The following is a 16,787-nucleotide window of genomic DNA, read 5'->3' on the forward strand; positions in this document are numbered from 1 at the left end:
CTCCTTATGGAGACTGTACCTGCTAGAGACTGCCCACTGTCTCAGGGAGGCAGACCACACACATTGCCCTACTCCCCACCCCCCAGCCAGAGCCTGGGCCTCTCTGTATGCCTCAGTTTCCCCACTACTGTTGACCAAGGGGTTGGACCACTAGGTCCCAAAGGACCCAAGAGCATCATGGCGCTGGGACTCTGAGCCCTGAGACACCTCTAGACTTGGCTATTGAGGGGGCTGGGCGGTGGCACGCCCCCACTCTGCCTGGCTCATTTTCTTCCCACTGTGACTAGGGGGGCTGAGGCACGGAGTGGAGAAATGCCTTGTCCGAGGCCAGGTGGAAGTCAGGATCCACCAGGAGGCAGCCAGACCGTAGAGCGGAAGTGCCCTGGTTCTGGAGGCTGGTGACCTGGGTTCCAATCCTACCTGTTACTTATCGGCTGGGTGCCCCTGGACACCTCACTTTCCTTCTCCGTGCCTCAGTCTCCACACCTGTGAAATGGGCCAACAGAGCGCACTTCCCCAGGTCAGTGTGAAGGTATAGGGTGACAGTGTCCAAAATGGGCTCTGTAGGAACCAGCAGTGACTGTGCTTCAGCAATAGGTCAGGCCCTGCCAGCTTCAGGGCCAGGATGCTGGCCCTGCTGGGGGATCTGGAAGTTGGGGGGCTGCACGTGCTAGCCTCTTGCCCGTCTTGGCTGGTAGGCTCACTGGGCAGAGGTTGGTCTCTGACATCTGCAGCCCAGGTGGGTAGCAGGTGGACAGATGGGGGGAAAGGAGGGCACCCGGACCACTCAGCTGTGATGAGGGTCAGGCTGGAATGTGGGTACCTTGGGGGGATTGGGGAGAACTGAGCCCCCAAGTTCTCCGGGAAGCAGTAGGGTTGGGGGGTGGTAGGAGTGAGAGGGGTCAGGGCCCAGTTGTGAAAAGGCAGAGCGTGGGGCTGGTGAGTTCTGACTCACCTTCTGCCCAGGTGAGTCCCCTGGTATGGGGTCAGGTGGGTTCCCCTTGGTTATTTACTTCCTGGGCACCTCCTGTGTGCCAGGCCTCGGGTAGAGGCCAGGCACAGGGACCGGTGACTAGATCCCTCCTGGGAGGGCAGCAGCAAGCCCATCACGACTGCCTTTATTGAGTGCTTACTGTCTACGCCACATGCCGCGAAGCGCTACGCCAGGACTCCTTGAGGCTTCACAACAAGCCGTTTTATCAAAGAGAAAACCGAGGCGCAAAGTGACTGGACCAAGATCGCACAGCCAGGACAGGGTCTCTTACCCCTCACCCCCAACACATAAGGAAGGACATGGTGGTCGTGGTCCTAGAGGTAGCAGCCCACAGATTGCACCTGCTACCCAGCCGGCGGTATTAACTGGGTTTGTCCCCCCAACATGCCTCTGAGGTGGGCTATTATTATCCTGATCTTACCCCGGGAGACTCAAACACAGCTGAAGTGAGTCACCCAAGGTCACACCAAGGAAGGGCAACCGTCAGGGCACCCTTGGTCCTTACAGATGCCCTCAAACGGGAAGCCGAGGCAGGGAGGTTCGTCTTCTCTGCTCCCCTCTCTACCTGGCCCCTCCTTGGCTGTGTCCTCTGGGCTCAGAGCCCCCTCTAGGCCGCGGCCCTCCCCTGCACTCGGCTGCCCTCCCTGAGGCCTCGCGGTGTGCAGGCGCAGTCTGCCCCTTAACCCTAGTGGGGTGTGAAGACCAGGGGAGGCTGTGGGGAGGGGGGGCCAGGCGGGGCCCTCCTGGCCGGGTCGGCCTCCCAGGGCGCGGGGTCGGCCTGGTCGCTGGCAGTGGACCCGCGGGGTGGTGGCACGTGCCGCCCCCTCCTCTGGGTTCTCTGGAGCCAGACGCTGCCCGTGACGTCAGCGGGCAGCCCGCGGGGCCTCGCTGCCCGCCGGGCCGGGAGGAGCTGGCGGTGCGGGGGGCGCGGGCATGGGCGGCCTGCGGTCATGGAGCAATCTCCATTAGGGCCCCGAGCGTGTGGCTGCAGCTCCTGGAATCCTATTAAAAGCTTTTTCATTGTTCCCAGCGATATGCTCCGCTCCGCCGGGACCTGGGCATGTTGATAATTTATTTGTGGAAGGGAAAGGGGCGAAGAGTGCAGGAGAGAGGAGGAAATGTCATTATTTACTCAGCCGGCTTTCTGCAGCGAGGCCCTTTTCGTGGGGCAGCTGGAGGAGGGGCACCCCACTCTCCCCCGACTCAGGAGATGGGGGGAGCCTGGCCCCACGAGGACGGGACCTGTTGGACCAGGTGCGGCTGGACCTGGCTGACCTGGTGGCCTGGACTGGGGGAGGTGCAGGCCATGTTTCCGGGGCCCTGAAAGGCAGAGGTGGGGACTCGGTACAGTGTCGTTCAGCCCCAGACTCGGTGTGGACTGGGGTGCGGCTGAGCACCTTCTGCCCTGATTCTGGCATGAGTGGGTGCTGCGGCCACCTGGCTGGGTCCTGAGGACGCAGAGTCCAGAGGCGGCTCCGAGGGTCTCACGGGTGCAGAGGGGGAGCCGGTTGCTGGGAGTGGTGACTGGGGGGCCCCACACCCCTGCAGCCATCAACTGTGTGATTCCCCAAGTCCCTGCACCTCTGGACACCCCAAAACAGGAAGCGGCCTCAGCCTCTCTGGGGGGACGGGAGGGTATTCAGAGCCAGCCATGTGGAAACAACAGCAGTGACTGAGTCCTCACCCTAGGCCCAGAGCTCCCCAGGCACGTCTCATGTGGTCCTCAGAGCATCTCTGTGCCGTGAAGTATCCACTGTCTTATTACATGTGAGGAAACTGAGGCACGGAGGGTTGTGACCACAGAGCTCCCAGGAGGCAGAGGTGGGATCTGAACACTGGCGGTTACTGCCTCTGGTCGGGGCCCCACAGAGACCCGGGTCCCCCTTGGTCCCCAGGCTCCCCTCTTCCAAGGTGAGGGTGCCCCAGAGGAGGGAACAGGAGTCCCCTCCTGCAGACGCCTTCGAGTGTTGAACTTAATGGTCCTCAGGGCCACTGTGGGGCTCAGGCATCCTTTCCTGCCTCACAGACATGGAGACAGAGTCTCAGAGAGGCAGTGTCATTCGTACCAAGTCAGGGCAGAGTGGGATTTGAACCCAGGCTCTGCATCCCCCATGCTGGCTGCAGGGCCACCCACAGGGGTGCATCAGGGTAGCCCTGGGCAGTGCTGGCTTTGGGACTAGGACCCACGGAGGGTCAGGCTCCGGACGTCTCTGCTTGGCCCCAAGCCCCCTTCTCACACACTGCTGACCAGCCCGTTCTAAACTGTAGCGGAAGCAAAGAGTGTGCTATGTGGAAATGTCCCCCATCCCTGCCCTCTAGCAGAGACACTCCCAGACAGTTAAGAATTCATACTCAATCCAGTCACTCACTGGCTTTCAGATCATCCGTGGCTCCCTGTGTCCTGAAACATGGACCAAAGCCTGGCATTTCAGACCTTCCCAGCCTACCAGCCTCTCCTCCAGACCCTCCCCCACGAGGCCTGCGGACGACATAACTCACACTTCAGCTGTTCCTTGGGTCCAGAAGGCCACCCTCAATCCCCACTTTGGGTGACTGGCCATCTCCAGCGGAAAGCTGCCCCTGACTGCCTGCGGGAACCAGCCCTTCCTGCCTCCCATCCTCCAGCGCTGGGCAGGCCTCCCTGTAACGTAACTCTGGAGTGGAATCTGGGATTCGTTAATTCATCCAAGCAAGGCTTCCTGAGCCTGAGGCTGGTTGATAAATGGCTTTCCCTTCACAGCAGCCCTGAGAGTGGGTGGCATTGGCCCATCTTATAAAAGAGAAACCAGAGACTCAGGGAGGCTCCGTCTCCATGCCAAGGTCCCCAGGCTGAGCTGGGGCTGAAGCGGGGTCCAGGTAGGAGTTGTGATGGTCATGATTAGGTGGGTTGTGTCTCGCACCTGCTGGGCGCGGGGTGAAGCCTTAAATGCGGGTCTCATTTGACTCTCACAGATACTCTGGGGGTGGAGGTGGGGACTGCACTTGGAAGGTGCATTCTATAGGTGGGAAAACTGAGGCTAAGAGGAAGGGAAGCCTGGAGGCTGCGCCCTAGCCCCGCGCTGCCTTCCTGCAAGCCTGGGGTGGGAGGCACAGGGCTTTCCCCGTGTTCACTGTTTCCAGCCTGGAAGTGTCACTTGAGCAGGGAGGTGGGCCAGCTCTCCCCTCCATCCCCCGAGGCCCAAGCTGGCTCTCAGGCTGCAGCCGGCCTTGGCCAGGCATCCTCCGGGGGAGAGGAGGCCGGGGAGGTGGTATGCCCAGCAGCAGGGTGGTCATGGGCCCTCCTCCCCCACGGCAGCTGCCTGCTGGCCCGGTGGCCTCACAGACAGACAAGACTTGTGAGAGCCGGGGGCCTTCAAGGAGAGCTCAGCTCTTGCTGGTAGCTGCTCAAAGGCCTCATTGTGGCAGGAGGGCCCTCCGTGGGCAGCTGCCCCCGCCGCAGGCATAGACAGAGACCGGCCTTTGTGCCAACACACTGCCCCTGCCTTGACCTGGGGTCAGCAGGACAGAGGCTCTTGTCTGCAGGAGGCTGGGGTCTCTGCGGGGAGGGGCTGCCCTGGACTCTCGGATGGCTGGGAGTGGGTGTGGTCAGTCTTGCCCAGACCCAGGAACTCTTCCCAGACCTGGCCTTGGAGGGTGCTGGCCCCTGGCCTGACTCGGGCTTGGGGAGGAGGTGTGGAAGCTGACGGGTTAATTAAAAACAACAACACAATAATCACAGTAATAATGACAACAGCTACTGCTGTTCACAGAGTTCAGACTGTGTCTGGATCGGCGTGTATGTGTACTGTCTCCTTGATTCCTCAGAGCAGCCCTACAGGTTGTGGATAGTTATTTGTCCCATTTTAGAGATGAGGAAACTGAGGCTCTGTGAAGGTGACATTCGCTGCCTGTCACGTAGCTCTCGGGGTGCCACCGGGACCCGAGCCAGAGCCCATTCTTAAGTGCGTTTCTGCTGAGCACCCAAACGGCGGCGACGGTGCACGGAGGCAGAGTCACTGCCCGCCCCGCAGAGTTCCAAGCCCTCGACCTTGAGCTGCACTGCAGCCCCTTGTGAGGGAGGCCCCATCACCCCCTTTTAGGGCCCAGGAAACCCACTCTGGGAGATGTGTGGGTATCTGGCTGGTGAGGGGCAGGCGGCGTCTATTTGGGTTTCCCCTGCGGCTGAACCTGCCACCTTCTCATCCTGAGCTGACTTGGTTTTCCCATCTGTGAAATGGGAGCTGAGCCTGCATGGCACCTTCCTAGGGGACCCCCAGGCGGAATCTTGTCTGTAGGTCCCTTCGTCGCTAGGGCTTGGCTGGGCCTCTCCTCACCACCCCCAGCGCTGCCCCTGGAAGTGTGCCCCAGACTCAGATCCCACAGCCTTTGGGGAGGGGGCTGAGCCTCCCCTGGAGCCTGGGGGCCTGGGGATCACTCACAGCCACCTGGGCCTGGATGCCGGATTAGAAATAATTAATGCTATTAATATTCATAACGCGCGGCCTGGTGAAATGGTGAGGGCGATCATCTGCTCTTCCCCTGGGCTCGCTCCCGAGGATGGGCAGTCAGGCTCTCGGGCCCTGACGCCCCAGCACCGCCTGGGCAGGCGCCGGCGACCCCCACGGGGAGCCAGTTGCCGGGCTCCACGTCCTCTGCTCAACCCTGCTGGCTCCCTCCAGGACTCACACCAGCCTGTGGGTGGGGGCGATGGCTACGTTTCCCAAGTGAAGGACCCCAGTCCCAGAGAGACAGGCAGTCCCGGAGGACGCTCAGCTCCCAAGAGGCCGGGCCAGAGCACGGTCCCATGACGTGACTCTGAGTCCAGTGCTCTCCCTGCCTGCCCACGGAGGGGTAGCCGGCCTGCCGCCCTGGGGGTGGCTGCTGTCCCGTGGGCAGAGTCGCAGGCAGCCCTTGGGAGGACAAGCTGGTCCCAGCCCCGCTCCTTCCTGACCATGTAGCTGTGGATGCATCTGGGCCCACTCCCCCACTGTGTAACCCCCACTCCCAGGGGTCCCCCAGGGAGGAGAGTCCCCGCTCCCAGGGCTGGGTGCAGTGAAGGCCACACAACGTTGATGGGGTCACCCAGCTGTTAGACTGAGCAGGTGGCTTTCGGCCGAACCATGCTGGGTTCTAAGTGGTCCAGCCCCACTCCTGCCCCGCACCTGAGGATTCCCACCCAGGAAGGACAGATTTGCATTATCCAGGACAAACCCTGGGGTGTGGATCCAGGGGTCTGGGCCCAGGTACTGCGCCTGCCTGGGGAGGGAGGAGACCCCATGGAGGCCTGCCTGTGGGTGCAGCTCCAGAGCCCCAGGTTGGAGTTCCTCTAGCCACTCACCTGGCCTCCTCTCCAGGCCTCAACTTCCTCATCTATAACATGGGGCCAGGGATGCTGGGACGGGAGCGTGTGGACAGAAGCTCGTGTCTTGTGAGTGCCTGGTCAGGGAAGGGAAGGGGCTGGGCTCCCCCGGGTGAAGCAGCTCTGGGAAGACACCAGCATTGACAGCCCCGTGGACACCCACGTGGGTGATGGGGGGCGGTCTTCAAGTTGGGAGGGGGCAGGGACTCTGGCAGCTTGGCCTCACACTGTTGGTAGTGAGAGCCGAGCTGCGGCCCCGCCCTCCCTGGGGCCTGGCTCTGATGGAGCCTCATCCCTGCTGGGCAGGGGCACCCTCGCTGGAACCTCACTTCTGGCTCCTGGGCCGGTGGCAGAGCTGTCGGCTGAGCAGGCTAACAGCTGTTTGTAAGGAGGCTAAATCTGTCCGGGGGCCCTGAGCCCCCACCCTGCAGCTTCAGTGTGGGCTTCAGTGTGGGCTGTGAGCTGACGCCCCTGTGCACCCAGACCTGGGCCTAAATGACTCTGCTCTCTGAGCTCAGGGTCCTTGAGTGCCAAGGTTGGTCCAGGGGGCCAAGGTTGGTGATTTCCTCCCTGCACAGCAGGCTGGCCGGACTGCCTTTAGGCCCTGTCCATCACATGGGCAGGGCTAGGGCCATGGACCCTCAGGGGGCTCCCTCCCACCCCCACGAACACTTACACATCCTAAACCGATGGACAGAGGACCCATGGCCTCTGATCTCACTCCCTTCTCATCCCCCAGGGAATCTGGGGCCTAATTGGGGTCCTTTGGATCTTGGGGGCCACTCCCACCCCATCCCAAAGTCCTGTCTGTCCTCTCTTGGGGGCTTCGAGGAAGGCAGTGAGTGAATATTCCAAGGCCACTTGGTCCCCACGCACCGTGTTACGGTGTTTATGCCATTTCTGCTTGAGAAAGAGGTGGGGGCTGCCCGTGAACTTGGCTGGAGTCTCAGGCAGCGTTTGGGGGAGGAAAGCAGGGTCTCCACACCAGTGCAAATTCCTTCCTTGGTGATGCCCCACACACCTTCTTCCAGTGAGAAAGAATATACTCCAGGCCAGGGGACGGCTCCAGACAGGCCACCGGAGCCTCAGTTCTGAACCAGGGATGCTCGATTCTGAATCTCAAAGGGCGGCGGGAAGCTCAGATGAATTTGTCATTGTTTACTTGTTAAGTTGTGTCTGACTCTCACACAAATGAAGACTGGTAAAAACCATTTCCGGCATTGGTGCCTTATATTCGAGGAGTTACGAGAATTGTTTTCTGACTGTGGGAAAGGTTTGAAATGTTGACACAAGAGATTAACCTCTTTGGAGGCTGGCAGGATGGTTGGGATCAGAGTGGCATGCAAGCCTCCTTTCCTTACCCACTGCCCTGGGCAGACATGGCTAATCAATCTCAGCACTCTCTGCTGAGCTGGGGAGGGCCTTCCTTCCTGCAAGGGCAAGTTGCCAGGCATCCCTGGCAGGTGTTCTGCGGATGAAGAACGAGGCCTCAGGGACTTCCCTGGGAATGCAGGGGGACCCAAGTTCGATCCCTGGTCAGGGAACTAGATCCCACACGCCACAACTAAGAGTTCGCATGCTGTAACTGAGAAAAGATCCTGGGGACTTAGTGGTTGAGAATCTGGCTTGCTATGCAGTGGACACGGGTTTGATCCCTGGTTGGGAAACTACGATCCCACGTGCCGCAGAGCAACTCAACCTGAGCGCCGCAACTACTGGGCCCAGCGTGTCACGACTAGAGGGTCGGTACGCAGTGAAAGACCCCGCGCGGCGCAACAAAGACCCAGTGTGCCACATTAAGACCCGACGCAGCCAATTAATGAGTTAATATTTTAAAAAAGATCCTACATGCCGCAACTAAGACCCAACACGGAGGAATAAATAAATAAGAATGAATGCCACAATCACCCAGTCTCTAGAGGTGGGACCTAAAGCCAGTTGTCTTGACCCCAGAAGCTTCGTGATTGTGGGAGCTGGTGGTGCACAGGCTCCTTGCCCAGATGGCGTTCTGCCACGGTGCCAACAGCCCTGGCTCGAGCTTGCCCAGCTCCCCGTGGGACAGGCACGGTGTGGCCAGGCTCAGCCTCTCTACTGCGGACATCCCTCCCTCCCGGCCTGCTGACCTTTATCGGCTGCACTGCCTGTGCCTCTAATTACGGCCCACTTACATTCTGGGCTCTTAACTGCAGCCAAGCGGTGCATATGAATGTGGGACTTTTGACTCCCGCCTGGCGCGCTGGGCCTGACTGTGGGGTGTGTGGGTGCAGGGTGTGGGGTGTCGCTGAACAGCAGTCACCCGGCCGAAGTAGGCTGGGGATAGTGTCCGGGCCATCCTCTGGGGCTGGGCCCTAGGATGGGCATGCTGGGGGGCCGGGGGGTGCTCCCCTTCTCAGCGCTAGGGCTGCCTCTGTGTAGCTTCGTGCCTTGCTAGGAGGTAGTTCTGCGGGCTTCCAGGTTACCCTTTTAATTAAGCCAATTAATTAGTGTCTTTAATGAAGCAGATTAACCAGGCTGGGCTCTGCAGACGGGGCTGTCACAGCCCACGGCTTCCTGCAGGTTGGGATCTGGAGGTGGCTGCCAGACCAGGCCTGCGGTCCTGGGGGCCTGAGATGCGGGGTCAGGGATGTCCGTGCGCCCTGTGGGAGTGTGGCCAGGAACCCAGGCCTGGATAGGGGCGGGCAGGCAGGGCCAGTCTGAGGCCACACGGATGCTTCTGGATCCAGATGCCTCGGCACACATGGCCCCAGAGCTGGATCAGGTTGGGGGAATGCAGGGATCCTGCCTGGGGGTGGGGGTTCAGGGGAATCAGAGTCCCTCTCTGGCTGCTCCCGGGCTGGCCCTACAGCCGCCGGCTCCAGAGCCCCTCACTTGCCTGCAGGTGGGGAAGGAGATGGAGAGGGGAAGGAGATGGAGAGGGGAAGGGTCTGCTCAGGGTCACCCGGGAGCTAGCAACAGGGCTGAGATGTGAGGCCACGTCCTGGGGTCCTTCCACACCATCCTGCCCACCTCGCCCATGGCCTGGGGGGGGCGTCCTCACCAAGTGCTTCCTGCCCACTGGGCACCGTTTGAGTGCTCCACCCAGGTGGTGCCCCTGACTCTTATCTCCAGCCCAGTTCAGGAAGGGAGACCTGGCCCTGGGTGGCAGGAAGTGCCCCAGCCTGTGAAAGTCCCGGCCTTCCCCCACCAGGCAGGAGAGAGGAGCCAGGTGGTAGCTGGGGTCAGAGGGCAGGTCTCAGCTCAGAGAGGAGCTTTGGGAAGAGACCAGGGAGACAGGCACCCGGGGAGATGGTCACCCACCGGTGTGAGCACCCATAGCCGAGGGCACGGGGCAGTGTGGACCTCCAGAGCGGGGCGATGGCAGCCACTCCAGGACGGCCGAGCCGTGTAGAGGCCACTGGCTCAGCCACGACAGGAGAGATTTAGGTTAGACAGAAGAAGGACCGCCTGACAGCAGGGATTATTAACAAGTTTGCGAAGAAGGCAGCTGCTGCTTCCCCAGGAGGCTGCGCTCAGCAGCGAGCTTGATGATCTGAGAGCTTTGGGAAACACGCTGCCCTACAAACGCCGGGCGGTGTTTCCAGCAGATATCAACAGAGGGGCCGCTGGGCTCCCCGGAGGGTGCCCTCAGGCCCTCACCCCTTTCATCCCCTCTCAGGCCAGAGATGCCTGACAGGGTATAGGCTAGCAGCCAGCCATTGAGTCCCAGAGAGTCTTCGGGCCAAGGGCAAGCCGTGGAACCTTCCTGGGCCTCAGTTTCCTCATCTCTTAAATGGGCAAGTCCTTCCTGGGGAGAAAGATGACCTCGTCTGTCACTTCTCAGAGAAGACAGAAATTCCCCTCTTCTTGCTACCTACCCAGTTTCTAAACTCTTGCTCCTGGTCTCCACCCCTGCCTGGCCAGCCCTTTCCTTCCTACCTTGAGGGGTCTTCCCTTTGAAATTCCTCTTTTCTTGAGTGGCCAGCCCTCCTCAGATAGCATTTTCCAGGCAGCTTTTAAGGACTTTGAGTGCCTCCTGTTAAAAACATTCCCTGGGACTTCCCTGGTGGTCCGGTGGTTAGGAATCCACCTTGCAACACAGGGGACGTGAGTTTGGTCCCTGGTTGGGGAACTAAGATCCCACATGCCACTGAGCTGCTGAGCCTAGGCGCCACAACTGGAGAGCCCATGAAACACCCTGTATGATGCAATGAAGATCTCATGTGCCGCAACTAAGACCCAACACAGCCAAATAAATAAATAAACATAAAAAAAACCTTCCCTGAACCTCCTCTTTCCCTCTAGCTGCAGCCTTCTTTCTGTCTTCCCCCTCACAGCTGAATTTCTTGAAACAGTTGATGAATCTCCCACCTGCCACTTCCCAACGCACTGAAATCTGGCCGCCACCTGCCTTTTCTTTTCTGTGCTGACGTGGCCTCCTCCAGGAAGCCTTCCCTACTTCACTAGTCCTGATCCAGAAGCTGACCCTCATTCACAGCCAACTGATGTGACCTGAGAGCAGCCTTAGGCCTTAGCTGTCCCCGAATCTGCTGTGCCCCACACAGGGAGCCTGGCCTGGATGAGGTGCTCCCGTGGGACCAAAGCAGGGGTGCAGGGCAGCTCTGTCCTCCATCATCTCGTTTACCTTGAGAGGGACACTGCGGGGTGGGCAGAAGACAGGACCAGGAACAAGCGCCATCATCACACTCAAAGACACCTCTTTAAATACCAGCTGGAAGCAGCCTGGTTTCTGGGTGGGTGGAGTTGCCCTTCATTAGCAGGAACCACAGGGGACAGGAGCTTTGCACAGCCTGGGGGTGGGGAGGGGAGGCAGAGCCTGAGCTGGGGTGGGAGCAGGCAGCTCAGGGTCTGCCTGTCCCCATCGCACATGGCCCCCCGCATAGGGTCCAGGAGGAGCTGGGGGGCACCTCGCCCGTGTCCTTGCCCAGCACTGGGCATAAAGTGACATTTTCTATCTATAGCGCGGCTCCTACCCATTGTCTGTCCCTGCCAGGCAGCGAGCTCTGCAGAGGCAGGAGCCCCAGCTCTCTCCTGGTCCCCAGGGCCTGGCACGTTAGACCAGCAGTAAATGTCCACGGACGGACGGCTGGAGGGTGGGTCTATTCCCCGCTCCCCTGCACTGCTTCAGCTCCCCCTCCTTACACAGAGCGCTGGTCCGGGTCAGTTCTTAGCACCAGGCCTGGCTCGTGACTGCTGGGGTGTGCTCCTGTACCCCCAGAGCAGCCTGGATGCAGCTGAGTGGGGACACGCTGGCTCCCACCGACAGCCACAGGGGCTGGGCACTTGGGGAGCTCTGTGAGCAACTGGGTCCCCAGGAGACATTATCGATCCTCCCCGGGTCTTGGGCCGCCCATCCACAAAATGGGACCACAGCTTGTCCTCCCTGTGGGGAAGGGTTGCCAGACGGATGCATTAGAGGACTAAAGGGACCACAGCCCGCTTTGCTCTCAGCCTGGGGGCCATCCAGCCCTGGGTGCCCCCACCTGTTTGGCTTCACAGAAGGGGCAGAGGGAGCTGGATCTCAGCCCTGTTCTGCAGGCACCCCCTCCACCTCCCCGGGAAACCCGCTGCCCTTCCCCAGCCCTCCCTCCGCATGGCTTCCTGCTCCCTCCCCAGGCTTCAGCAACAGAAGGAACGGCCCCTCCCTCCTAGTGGAAATTCACACCCACAGCCCAACCAAGCTGTCTGCAGGGAGGAGGGTGGTGAGGAACGGGGAGCAGCTGCACAAACAGGAGGCTCCACGAGAGAGTGGACAGACGGACGGGGAGACGGAGCCCGGGTCTCCATCTGTGAGTGACAGCCGGGGGCCAGGTGGGTGCCAGCCCCACCCGGCTCCCGGCCCAGCCCTCGTGGGGTTCCGGGGGGAGGTCCTGAATGTGGTGGCAGTGGCCGGGCTGGTTGTGGTGAAGATGCCAATAGGTTGAGGGACAGAGGGGGCCCCGGGGTCCCAGTTGACCACTGGGGACAACTGAGAACACAGTGGGGGTGCTAGGCCAATCCTGGGGTCTCCATGAGTTGGTACTGGGGTGGTATGAACCGGCTGAGGCTCTGAGTGAGGGTCCTGTCCCGCCCCCTGCAAAGGTTCCCAGCCTGTCTTATAAATACTATGCTCCCGGATTCAGGGCTCCAGGCTCATGGCTGGGTCCACACTCCAGGTGCACTGCCACAAGGACAGGCCCAGCCTTCCCACCCCAGGACCCCTGCCCAGCCCAGGCCTGCCTGGCCTTCCTTCTGGTCTCTGCTGCCATGCCACCTCCTCCAAGAAGCCTCCCTTAGTCACCCTGCCACCAGGCCTCTCCCTGCAGGCCAGTCTGCACCACACCGCTTATCACTAAGCCTGCTCTCAGCATGCCCATCAGGTGACCCTGGGTCGCCCCTGTGCCACTCTTGGCCTCAGCGAGCTGCTAGTTTATAAGGCTGGCAGGTCTCTGGGGCGAGCTGGCTGGAGGCTGAGTTTAGGGGAGGGGACAGCCTACTGCAGTTCCTCCTAGTTCCCCCATCTGTGGACCGAGAAAGTGAGGTTCCTGTGCTCAAGCCAGAGGACTGGCAGAACCCTCGTCTGCCCTGTTCGTGCACGGCTCCAGCTTGATCAGCAGTTTCATGAGGGGGAATCAGAGCTCGTGGGAAGTGACCACTTGGTGCCAGCTCTAGGACAGAGAGAGGAGCCAGCCAGACCCCCGATCCCAGTCCAGGGGAAGCTCCCGGGGAGTCAGGGCTCTCTGGGGCCAAACAGACCATCATGGCCTCTTTTCAGGCGAAGAGAGAGGGGCGGAGGGGCGAGATCCTGAGGCCATCTGGCCCCTCTCTGTCTGGAGAAGGGAAGGGGACTCTCATATGAAGGACAGAGACTCTTACACGAAGGAAGGGGACTCTTACGTGACTCGGGGAGCCCCAGAAGGCACTTAAGCGTGTGTCCTTAAGGCAACCCTGCCCCAGCACCCATCATCCTGAGGGCCACGGTGGAGGGGGGCTGTGGGAAGGTGTCCCCCATGCAGGGACCTTCCCAGAAAGGAGGGCCTGACACTCAGGGATGCTGGAGCATTTGCGGGAGGAGGGGGGCGGGGACCGTCCCTTGCTGGGCATTGACTCCGAGCTCAGCGCTGTCTGAGCCTTCGGTCCGGGAGTCCGCTGAGTTCTCACGACCACGCGGACAGATGCAGAAGTGGAGGGCCAAACTGGTGAAGGCACAGCATTTGAACTCAAGTCGGGTCCAATTCCAGAGCCAGTTTCTCGTTCCTGCGTGCCACCCCCGGGCCTCTGTGGCGCACATGGTGCGCCCAGGTGCCCCCCACCCCCCCCATTGCTGGTCTGGAAGGGCGGCCGGGTCCTCTTGGGCCCGCTGTCCCCGCCCCGGCCTGTGCCGGCCCTCCTGGGCCCGCCATCCCCGCCCCGGCCTGTGAGCCACGGCGTGATCAGCTAATATCGGGCGGTGCCGTGTGCACTTGCAAGCCCATTAGCGTCCTGTTTTCCTAATACATGACAGACTATCACAGCCCCCAGTGGCGCTGCGTTTCTGAGCACTGTCCACCCACGGAGTTATGAATCCTCTCCTTCGGAGGCTGGCAGAGGGAGCGAGGCAGCTGAGCAGGGTGACCCGCTCGTTCTCCCCTGAGGGAACCCTGAGATGGGGCGGCCGGGGACCCAACTGTGTGCCCCTCACTTCTCACCTCGGCTCCTGGCCTGAGTACTCCTGACACTTAGGAGAAGAGGCAGCCCTGGGCAGGGCTCGGCCTGGACAGTAAGGTGGAGGTTAGGAGAGCCGGACCTGGTGACTGCTACCCTGTATGCCAGGCCTGGCTGGGGGTGGGGGCGCACCTGTGCTGCGTACCTGGATGGTGGCTATCAGGGCAGGCCTCTCCCTCGGCAGCTGCCTGGTCCTTTCTGGCAGGGGCAGCAGATGCCCCCCCAGGCCCCGAGATGCTGTGAGGACACCAGGGAGGGGGGCAGCGGGGAGCCAGCAGCTGTTGGGTGTAGTGGGCAGGGCCCTGTAATTGGGCAGCCTGTTCCCAGATAAGGCGGATGACACTGAACAGCTTCCCGCTCCACGCGGCCTGCGGCCGCTCATTTCCTGCTCCCGCAGCCGGCGATGCCAATTACCTCGCCTCCTGCTCGCCAGCGGCGGCTTCTGGGGCTGCCAGACGATTCCTCTGTCATCGGCCAGGCCTGGATCCTCTCTGGAGAGCAGGCAGGCGGGTTTGGAGAGGGCCGCAGCGGGGTGAGTGGGGCCAGCAATGGGGATGGGGGCGGTAGCGGGCATGGTGAAGGTCGGGGTGTGACCCAGACCCAGGCCATCCCGGGAAGGCCCATTTCTTTCCCGGCCCCACCCCCAGAGCGGGTTCACCATTTGCTGAATGGGCTAAGGAGCTGGCGCGCTGGCATGTGAACAGAACGGACAGAGCTTTGCCCACCCCTGGCTTTCCAGTAGCATTCCCCAGTCTTGCCACTCCCCCATGACCCAGCCTGCTTTCTCTCTCTCCTGGGCGCCCCCCACCCCAGACGACCCTGAACATGTCACTGACCCCTCGGCATGCACTATCTGTAAAGTGGGGTGATGGAGGCAGTGCCCTGGCAGCAGGTGAGATGAGAGCTCAGGGTGGAGAGGGCAATTTCCTGCCTCAGCGCCCCACAATCGAGCCATGCCTGTTGGATGAGTTCGGGTACCCATTTTACACTGGGTAAACTGAGACTCCGGGCTTCCCAGGTGGCACTAGTGGTAAGTGCTGCGAATGCAGGAGACACAAGAGACACACGTTCGATCCCTGTGTCGGGAAGATCCCCTGGAGGAAGGGCATGGCTACCCACTCCAGTATTCTTGGCTGGAGAATCCCAATGGACAGAGGAGCCTGGCGGGCTACAGTCCACGGGGTTGCAAAGAGTCGGACAGGACCGAAGTGACTTAGCATGTAAACTGAGGCTCACCCAGGGGTTTGACTAGTGCTAAAGGTCCACGTGGAGTAGCCCCTGGTCCTTCTCCTCTGATGTGAGCCCTCCAGAAGATAGACCTGGGAGAAGAGAGAGGGAAAGGGCAGCTGGTTTGAGAGGAGCAAAGGTTGGCTCCAGACCACCATCACCCTGAGGGGGAGGTGGGAGAAGCACCTATGAGGTATGGTTTGTGAAGACGGAACACGCAGGTTCCAGCTCCACTTACGATGGCTGTGTCCAGCCACTGACTCCAGGGGTGGCGAGCCCCCAAGAGGGGTGGCACCAAGAGGGGTACTTGTGTAGGGGGTGGGAGATGACCTGTTCTGTGGGGGCATTCCCGGGGCCTTCCACAGCTGGGCCAGGCGAGGTCTGGGTCCCCCACCCATACCTGCCTGCAAGGCACCCCCACTCTGGAAGAACAGAGGCTGTGGGCAGGGAGGTGCCTAGATAGAGGGCCTGTGGGGGCAGCCCTGCGGTGGAGCACATAGGGAACCCGAGGTCTAGGCCCAGAGATGGGTAGGTCACCCGGCAGCTCCAGGCCCATCAAACTGAGGCCTTTCTCTCCAAGGTGTTTGGAATGCGCATTCGGAGGTGGAGCCCCGGCGAGCTCTGCTGGCCTTGGGGCGGGGCTCCAGCCACCGGCCCCCGCCCCCACCCCCCCACCCCCCGCTCCTAGCGCCCCGACTGCTGCTGGGGTGCTGGGGGGCGAGGGTCCCGGGTGGCCCCACAGGCCGGGAAGGGCTAGGAGGCGCAAGGATGGCTAGGGGCCCCCTCCCACACGGCGTGGGGAGGGGGAAGCGGGTGACCAACTCCCTAAGGGGCAACTAACAGACCAATTAAGCTGCCAATAAAAATTTTAATCAAGTAATAATGCACCTTACTTTGTTTAATTAGTGTTCTGTCAAGTGAATGAATATTTAAGGCGCGGGTGGCGGTGCCAGCATCTGCCCAGCGGGCAGAAAGGCCGAGCCCACATTTCAATCGTCCTGACAGCTCTCCGCCCAGGGCACCGATTGCCGATACCGCCACCCGGGAGGCCCAGGGGCTGCACTCCCCCGCCTCAATTTTCTCATCTGTCAAATGGGAGCAAGAGTCCAGGAGAGGTCTAACAGTCCTTAAAAAAAAAAAACAACCTTGATTTTTTTTTTTTTTTTTTTCTGGAATCCCAGAGTTCCAAGTGGGTGCGGAAGGCCTGAGACCGCAATGTGCTATCCCCAAGTTTACAGCGCCCAGGACGCCCAGAGTCTGTCAGAGGTGTGGCTACAAGGTCAGAACAGTGTGCGCCTGGTGGGAGTACCCGGAGAAGACCCCAGCCCCGCGATACCCTGGGAGGTGGCCCCTCCTCACCCCCCAAGCCGTCCTCAGGCCTGTGAGATCCAGGCAAGGACTGTCTAGGCTATACTTTCATTCATTCAGCTTGGGGGCTTGATCTCTGTGCCCCGCCCAGTGTATCTTTCCTGGGACAATTCAGGACGTGCGCTGCATCTCCAAGGCCGGGTCTTGGAACGCTGCCCCCGGTCGCTCCCCTTCCCCACG

At 61.0% G+C, this 16,787-nt stretch overlaps 2 protein-coding genes across 5 annotated transcripts in view; one reads left to right on the plus strand and one right to left on the minus strand.

Moving 5' to 3' along the window:
* MACROD1 (mono-ADP ribosylhydrolase 1) overlaps window positions 1–16,787 on the minus strand; it is a 154,267-nt gene that overhangs the window by 41,358 nt on the left and 96,122 nt on the right. The window lies entirely within an intron of this gene.
* Window positions 1–16,787, plus strand: part of FLRT1 (fibronectin leucine rich transmembrane protein 1) — an 86,134-nt gene that overhangs the window by 7,077 nt on the left and 62,270 nt on the right. Inside the window, exons 1-2 of one of the 3 annotated variants that reach the window (XM_005227213.5) lie at window positions 11,761–12,140; window positions 16,421–16,518. The exons of 1 other annotated variant lie outside the window; for it this stretch is intronic. The gene's annotated coding sequence lies outside the window, so the exon portion shown is untranslated. Of the gene's footprint in view, window positions 1–11,760; window positions 12,141–16,420; window positions 16,519–16,787 lie in introns of those variants that run through there. One more of the 3 variants, XM_059883089.1, reaches the window with a different exon arrangement.

This window comes from Bos taurus, chromosome 29 (genome assembly GCF_002263795.3).
Source record: "Bos taurus isolate L1 Dominette 01449 registration number 42190680 breed Hereford chromosome 29, ARS-UCD2.0, whole genome shotgun sequence".
Taxonomy (NCBI): domain Eukaryota; kingdom Metazoa; phylum Chordata; class Mammalia; order Artiodactyla; family Bovidae; genus Bos; species Bos taurus.